The sequence below is a fragment of the Calidris pugnax genome, unplaced genomic scaffold, assembly GCF_001431845.1.
Source record: "Calidris pugnax isolate Ruff unplaced genomic scaffold, ASM143184v1 scaffold28, whole genome shotgun sequence".
Taxonomy (NCBI): Eukaryota; Metazoa; Chordata; class Aves; order Charadriiformes; family Scolopacidae; genus Calidris; species Calidris pugnax.
In genome coordinates, this window is record NW_015090842.1 from 5,029,431 (window position 1) to 5,036,230 (window position 6,800).

The 6,800-nt window shown below is 44.5% G+C and overlaps 1 long non-coding RNA gene across 1 annotated transcript; it reads right to left on the minus strand.

Annotated features, from left to right (window-relative positions):
- Nucleotides 1-3,518: 3,518 nt before the first annotated feature.
- Nucleotides 3,519-6,144, minus strand: LOC106888102. Its single transcript, XR_001412039.1, has 3 exons — nt 6,054-6,144; nt 5,535-5,675; nt 3,519-3,966 (listed from the first exon to the last, which is right to left on the minus strand). It is a non-coding gene; the product is annotated as an uncharacterized LOC106888102 (long non-coding RNA).
- Nucleotides 6,145-6,800: the final 656 nt, after the last annotated feature.

A 6,800-nucleotide genomic window follows, 5' to 3' on the forward strand; every position in this document is an offset into this window, starting at 1 on the left:
CCGTCCCCCCCCCTCAACCGCGGGGAACCGGGGAAACCCGCAGCCTCCGGGGCTGCCAGGCTCGATTTTCCCACCCGGGCTTTATGGGAATATCGATAGAATTAAAAGTTACTTGTAATTCGGTGATAAATGAGATGTCTCGAGTAAGTAAGATTAAGTGCAGCGCGCTATAAAGTTGTTTATCTGAAAAGTAATTCTCAGAAACCTGACTTCTGACACTTGGTCATATATTAAACCAGCTTCTTGAACATTGTACTTCAAATCCTTCCTTCTCCCCTTGCCCGGTCCCTTCCCCTTGCTGGGAGTTTGCTATTTATAACTCTGCCCGGGGTATTACTCGGTAGGTGCGGGCAAGTCGCTGGGTAATTTTTCACCCACTGTGAAAACCATCATTTGCAATAGCCAAAGAATCTCTGCTGAGGAAATAGTACTTGGCTAGTGGATTTTAGGAACGGATAACATCTCCTGACTATGCCATTATCAGCGTGAGTGCCAGCACTCACATCTGAAAGTCATACAGCATGTACTGTTCCTGGCAGCTAAAAAAGGTAGGGCACGCTGCAAATTTAGGAAGATAACTACATCGAGAAGTGATCGGAGAGGCAGCTGGGTAAAGCTAAAAAATGCTGCCGGCACGGCTAACTAAATTAAAATAGAGTTCTGCACGGTTCCGAAAACACACCCGCGCACGCGGAGCCGTGGACATCTGCTAGCCTTATCTTACTGACTGCCATTCATGACAAAGTTAATACAACTTAACTCCTCGGGCTGGCTTTCCTATTCCTTCACGTCATTGGAATCAACAAAACTTCCAGGCTCGCAGCATAAATCCCCCCTGGACAGTCCAATTCCCTCTATCTGTGTGTTTTGGTGTTTTTTTTTTTTTTCCCCCTGAGCAAGATGAATGTGGGACTGTATATCACTTAACATGCTCACCTATGAGAGACATAAAACGCGCGCTAATATTTTTAAATGAAAAGGTTATTGCTTCTCAGAATGTACAATTGCAGTATTTCACTTGCCCGTTTGATAGATGGCTGTGGAAATGTGGCTCCAGCCCCATAAAGCAGTTTGTTTGGACATGAGGATTCAAAGTGCTACATTTGCAAAGGAGTAAATTTCCTGAGTAAACTCTGAACTCTCAGACAAAGAGTATGAAATTGTGTGAGCTAATGGGGGCCAGCTCCTAATTGGTACCAATGTAAGCAAGTGCTGCAAATTAAATGGAAGCTCTGACCTACCAGAACGGCGAGTAAAATTATTAGTTGTACAATATTGTTCTTGTGTGATTGTTGCACAGATCTGCTGCACCAAAATTTCTCTACTGTTCAGCGCAGTAGAGGAAAAAAAAAAGATTATTAGCAATTTTTGGATAACCTTCAGGAGCAACATTCTCCTCCCCGTGCTATATAATTGCCATTTTAGTAGTATTTTTCTTTATTATTTGGCTATTCACAATGGGTGTCTAAACATTTACAGTCCTCTATTAACAGTGTTTCTTCCATAACAATCGCACACTTTCATTTCAATTAGAGCTATTCAGCCTGCAGTTTTTCCACAGTTCTCCCAGGCCAATTCCCCCCAGCCTGCTCCCTTTTCCCAGCGCTGTCTCTAACCATCCTGCCCTGCACCAGGCAGAGGGAAAACTCCAGCATCCCTCGCGGAGCCTCCGGCTTGGTTTTTAAACATCTCCCTTCCACCACGTAACGTGGAGCCCTGCTCGCTCCCAGTTTGCTGCTGACCTGCTTCCTTAAGCCTTCCAACTAATGGATATTTATTGTGGGAGAGGGTTTTGTTGTTGGTTTTTTTTTTTCCTGACAAATCCCACAGGGGGGGGACACATATGAAAGATTAACTCCGGGTACACTCGGATCGCCCTACGTTGGGACGAGCACATCAGCAGTGTATAAGAGACCTTCCATGGCTGAAAAGTGTGTGTGTGTGACCTTCCATGGCTGAAAAGTGTGTGTGTATGACCCTCCATGGCTGAAAAGTGTGTGTGTGTGTGTGTGTGTCTCTCTCTAACACAGAAGATTTAGCAGAAGCGACCGCGCAGGTTATGAGTTATATGGACTCCGAGTGTAATTTGTTATAACTTAAACACATATCAAGACCAACACATTAAGTACAGTTACTGCTCCTTTTGTTTATCCAGTGTCTTATTTTATGGTGCAGAACTAAACAGCGTCCGCTGGATTTAACTACGAAACCGGCCAAATTGATTTCAGAAAGACTTCTGCGGAGTAACAGAGTGATAAGGCATAAACTGCTCCTAGGTGCAGTGCTAGATAAATCCTTTTAACAGTCTTCAGATCAGTTAACAGGGTAAGTAAATCACATATCACTGTTAGCAGATTTATGGGAGAGAATTAATAGAATCAGACGAGATAATCTGGTAGGGATAAAATTGCTGAGGAAACAGTCCTGCCTTATATCGGAGGGTATGAAACAACAGCCTGATTACTGGGAGTCGTTATGGATTGGTGAATTATGAGCTAAATCATCATCAGAGTAATTCGGTATTTATTAATTCTTTTCTCTTTAAACAACTCACAGACGCAAATAAAAGCCTCTCTCTCTTTGAAGACACATTCTTTATATATTTTTATTGGATGTAATTTACTATTTGCATTACCTGTATTTACTTCATAATTGAACATTTTGCATTCAAATTTATGTAATGCATTATGCTTGAGAATATATTTCTCCCTTATTAGCATAAATAGTCACTTACCTCATGAATTACTAACAAAGTTTATCTGAAAATATAGGTATATTTTTTATTAAGTGGAACACAAACATATGCACAATAAATTCTGATTTGCCAGCAGTGTTACAGAAACACAGAACAACCCTGTGTCGGGGAAGAGGGGAAAGAAGCCGAGGCAAAGGAGGGGAATCAATTACTATGTGTGTGTAGATGTGACAATAATTTCTTCTGTCAATGTTCTGTTTATTTTTAATAAAGAATGAGTGACTCAAAGGTTTACTTTAGAAGGAGCAGATGAAAAGGGATCTCCACGGTGAATTTCTTCTCTCTGGTCCCCCCAGATGGAGTTGGCTGACGGGAGGCTGTGCCACTGCAGCCCTTGCTCCGGCAGAGTTCCTGCTGGCCCGGCACACACCACGGCCATACGCTGCTCAAACATTCCCTTTTCCCTTCCCCTTAATCCTGTTTTTATGCTTGGCTTTATATCCAAATCATCAATATAATTTACGGCTTTAAATCCAGATGATCAATGTAATTTACACCTACTTTGCAGCATTCAGGCAACTTTCCTTGTGCGGAGGAAAACCCCATCCCTACTGACCTCAAGGACTGCAGGACCGAATCCTGGGTCCCACCGAAACCGATGACAAAATTGCATTGATTTCAGCGAGAGCAGGACCAGGTCCTTGCTGTTAGCAATGTGTTTATGCGCTGCAAGAAATGAGAGAGGTCAGTGGATCTGCTGGCAGGAAACCAGGCCTGCTCCCCAAAATCCAAAGGCAAAATTCCCGGGTAACCTGTGGTGGATGGCCTTTACGCTGGGGTTTGGTCGCCGTGACGCCGCGTGCTAGGACGCCTGTGTATTTTGTCTGGATGCATAAAGCAAGTCCCTCCTGGGAGCATTCAGATGAGCACATCTATAAATGTAACGCAGCAAAATGAGCTGCTTTTGCCACTCTCGGTTTTCCCGAGCCTGGTACAATCCATTTCTGTGACGACAGTTTTCTGCCCCATACGCGGCTGATACTGCTCTTTTATTTTAAGGCTGAGAAAATCTTCCCTTTAAACTCACGCTGAGCATCAAATTGGACTCCACTTGCAGCTGAACATCTTGGCTGTCTCTTCCTTTTCCTCCATCAGCTCCGGTACATTTTATGTAGAACTCTCTCTGTTAATGAAACTTGCTTCTCCTCTCTCTTCACTTTCCCGTTTTGCATTAGTGTTACCAAATCCACCAGAGCTGCCGCCTCTCAAAACTGGGTAAAAGGAGAGAAAAAAAAAGTGTTTTCTTTCCCTATACAGTCTCCTGTTTGGGCAGTCTGCACAGACCCTAAATATACGACTTCTATTCATTTGTGTGTTAAGTTTCTATTGCTAAATTAGAAAAAAAGTAGTTTGAAGAGGCAGGATTAAACACACATCTTGGTTGCTTTTGTGTAGCATCCGAGGGGGTTGTGTTTTAGCTCTGGGAATTGGGAGGTATTATGAGCTGCTTTGATTTTATTCCCCTGGAAGTGCCTGAGAGTGACCGTACGGGAGAGGCAGCCTCACCTGAGTGCCCGAGTCGGCTCTGGGCACCCTGAGTCGGGAGGAAGGGCTGGCTTTTTAGCAGTCAGAATATTTTCACTGCTTGCTTCCGACGTGTAAAAATGCTAGAAATGTTCCAAATGACTTCCTACGATCTGGGGAGAATTTCTCTGTCTGAAGGGAAGACGGCACGGAGCTGCAACTGCAAAGCTGCAGGTGACGCTACGAGGTGGCTAAAGGTTGGTGTCACCAGATTTGTACAGTGCTTGCTTCATCATGCATGTCCTAGGTTACTAATTTTCATGAATGGCTTTGCCCAAATGTAAAAATCAATGAAGACGCGTTGATGCTAAAAAAAAAATATCTATTTATCTAAAAGAAATAAAAACTGAAATTGCAATAAAGATTTTTATCAAGCTTTACGGTGGAATTTATCATTTATAACCCGGGTGATCACGCTCAGTTATATAATGTGGCATTTGCTCTGAAATTAGCTGAAGCGGGTAAATAGAGAACCTGGTAAAAACTCGTGCACAAATTCACCTGAAAACTCTACAGAGGCAGAAAACTGATGTTAGTTAAGGCAAGAGAATAAAGCAATTACCCTGATGTTAAGTACCTGAGCTGTCCTGACAGTGCCCTGCGATATGCACACTGCGTTTGTGCCTGTTTTAGCTCAGAAAAATCACTGCTGCTTTTCTCCCGTCTGCTCTGCATTAAGTTGCTTCAACGGCAAGGAACAGTTGCGGTGGCAGCATGAAAAAATAAGTGATTTTTTATACACTCTTTCTTAAAAGTCACCCGTCAGGGAGCGGTGAGGAGGGCAGGATTCGGACGTGGTGTTTTGATGTGTAACCGTGAAAGCTGGGACGGTCTTTAAGAAAAGCTATAAACTTCAGTGCATTTTAAACAAATCTGTGATTTAACGTCTAGAAACGAGAGGTGGCACAGACATTAATTTTTTGGTGATAAAGTGGGCTGGGTGCGCTGGGCTGCGCGCCATGCTCCGGGGTTTATTCTGTGTAAACAGTCAAACGCGATAACCGCGGAAAATAACTGATGGGGGGCTTCAGCAACACAAGGTTCTTGGCTTAGATGACCTAAAAAGGTTCATTTACAAGGGAAGGAGGGCTGGCGTGGAGCCCTCCCTGGCTCTCACAGCTCTCTCTGCGGGGAGGGTGGCTGCAAAGGGAAGCCCATTCCAGCTTCTCCCCATGCCCTGCACTGCGGGAGGTGCCAGGGGAGGGAGATGAGGTGGAAAAGGCTCTGCAGGGCAGCAGGAAGGAGAGACACTTACACTAAAGGTAGTTGTGGGGGCTGATGACTGCAGCACAGATGAGAAGGGAGCTGGAGAGGACCTCTGCTCCTCTGCCTGTCCATCTCTGGAGGAGGTGGAGCGCTTGCCCACACGGCAGGGATGCCTCAGACGTGATGAGAGCTGTAGGATGAAAGGGTGGTTTGTGAGCACAACGTGTTATAAATCAAAACCCCAGATGAGCTGTACGTATGGGAGCACGTAAGGATCTTGCATTACCTCCAACCTTTAATTATCTGCCTGAATCTGGCCTAACCTGCTTATCTTCTGAGCGTTACTCATCGAGCTCTGGCAGGAGGAGGTGTCAATGAATACGGGACAGGTTTGGAGCCAACACCTTCACCGGTTAAAGTTGAGGCTTAATCATGGGCAGAAATGGGGGGGAATGGGGGTGTTCCCCCCTTCCCAGCCTGCCCCTCCATAATGGATCCAGCCAAAGTGAGCTACATCCCTTCCCAGCCTTTCCCCTCCCGTTCCCCAAATCCAACTGCCCAACTCTACCTGTGGTGATCGACGCCAGGTTTGCTTTCTGTGGCAGGAGCTTGGCTGCTGGAGCTGTCTTCTTGACTCTGGAGATACAGCAGCATCTGTCAGAAAAATCTATGTGAAAACAGCACCAGTGCCAGCAAATGGAAACTGTAGCTTTCCAATCAGCTACATTTGATTTGGTTTGATATATTTAACTTCTTTTTTTTTCTTTTTTTTTTTTTTTCTCCCGCTATTGGCAATTGTGTTATTCCACCACAGAAATGAAAACAACCTGCAATTTACTGGATTGCTTTATGGAGTCTTGGTGCAAAGAAGTGTATATCATGATGACATCTGATATCTTTCAGTGTCATTAATTGTCTTCACCAAGGAAAGGATGGAAAGTCTTATACCCCATTTTTTTTCCTCCTGCTCCATGGGGATTAGGTCACTGCCACGGGAGCGCTGGCCAGACCCGGTTCAGGTTTGTCTCCATCCGGAGTGTGGGTCACTCGGAAACTCTAATCCTTCACTAAAAGGAAATGATAAAAATACCCATGAAATTAATTTTCACACCTGCAGTTGGAATTAATAATGGCGAGCAGAGTGGCATCCTATTTCAGCTCCCTTGAGGTGACTAACAGTCCTGGTCATTAATATAATCCCAACCACCAGAGGAATTCACTGTCTGAGGGATCTACCATGAAAAACAAATGATCCCCAGAGCTATGCCTGCACAATGGAAAATGGCTTCAGTCATGTATTAGTCATTTTATCACA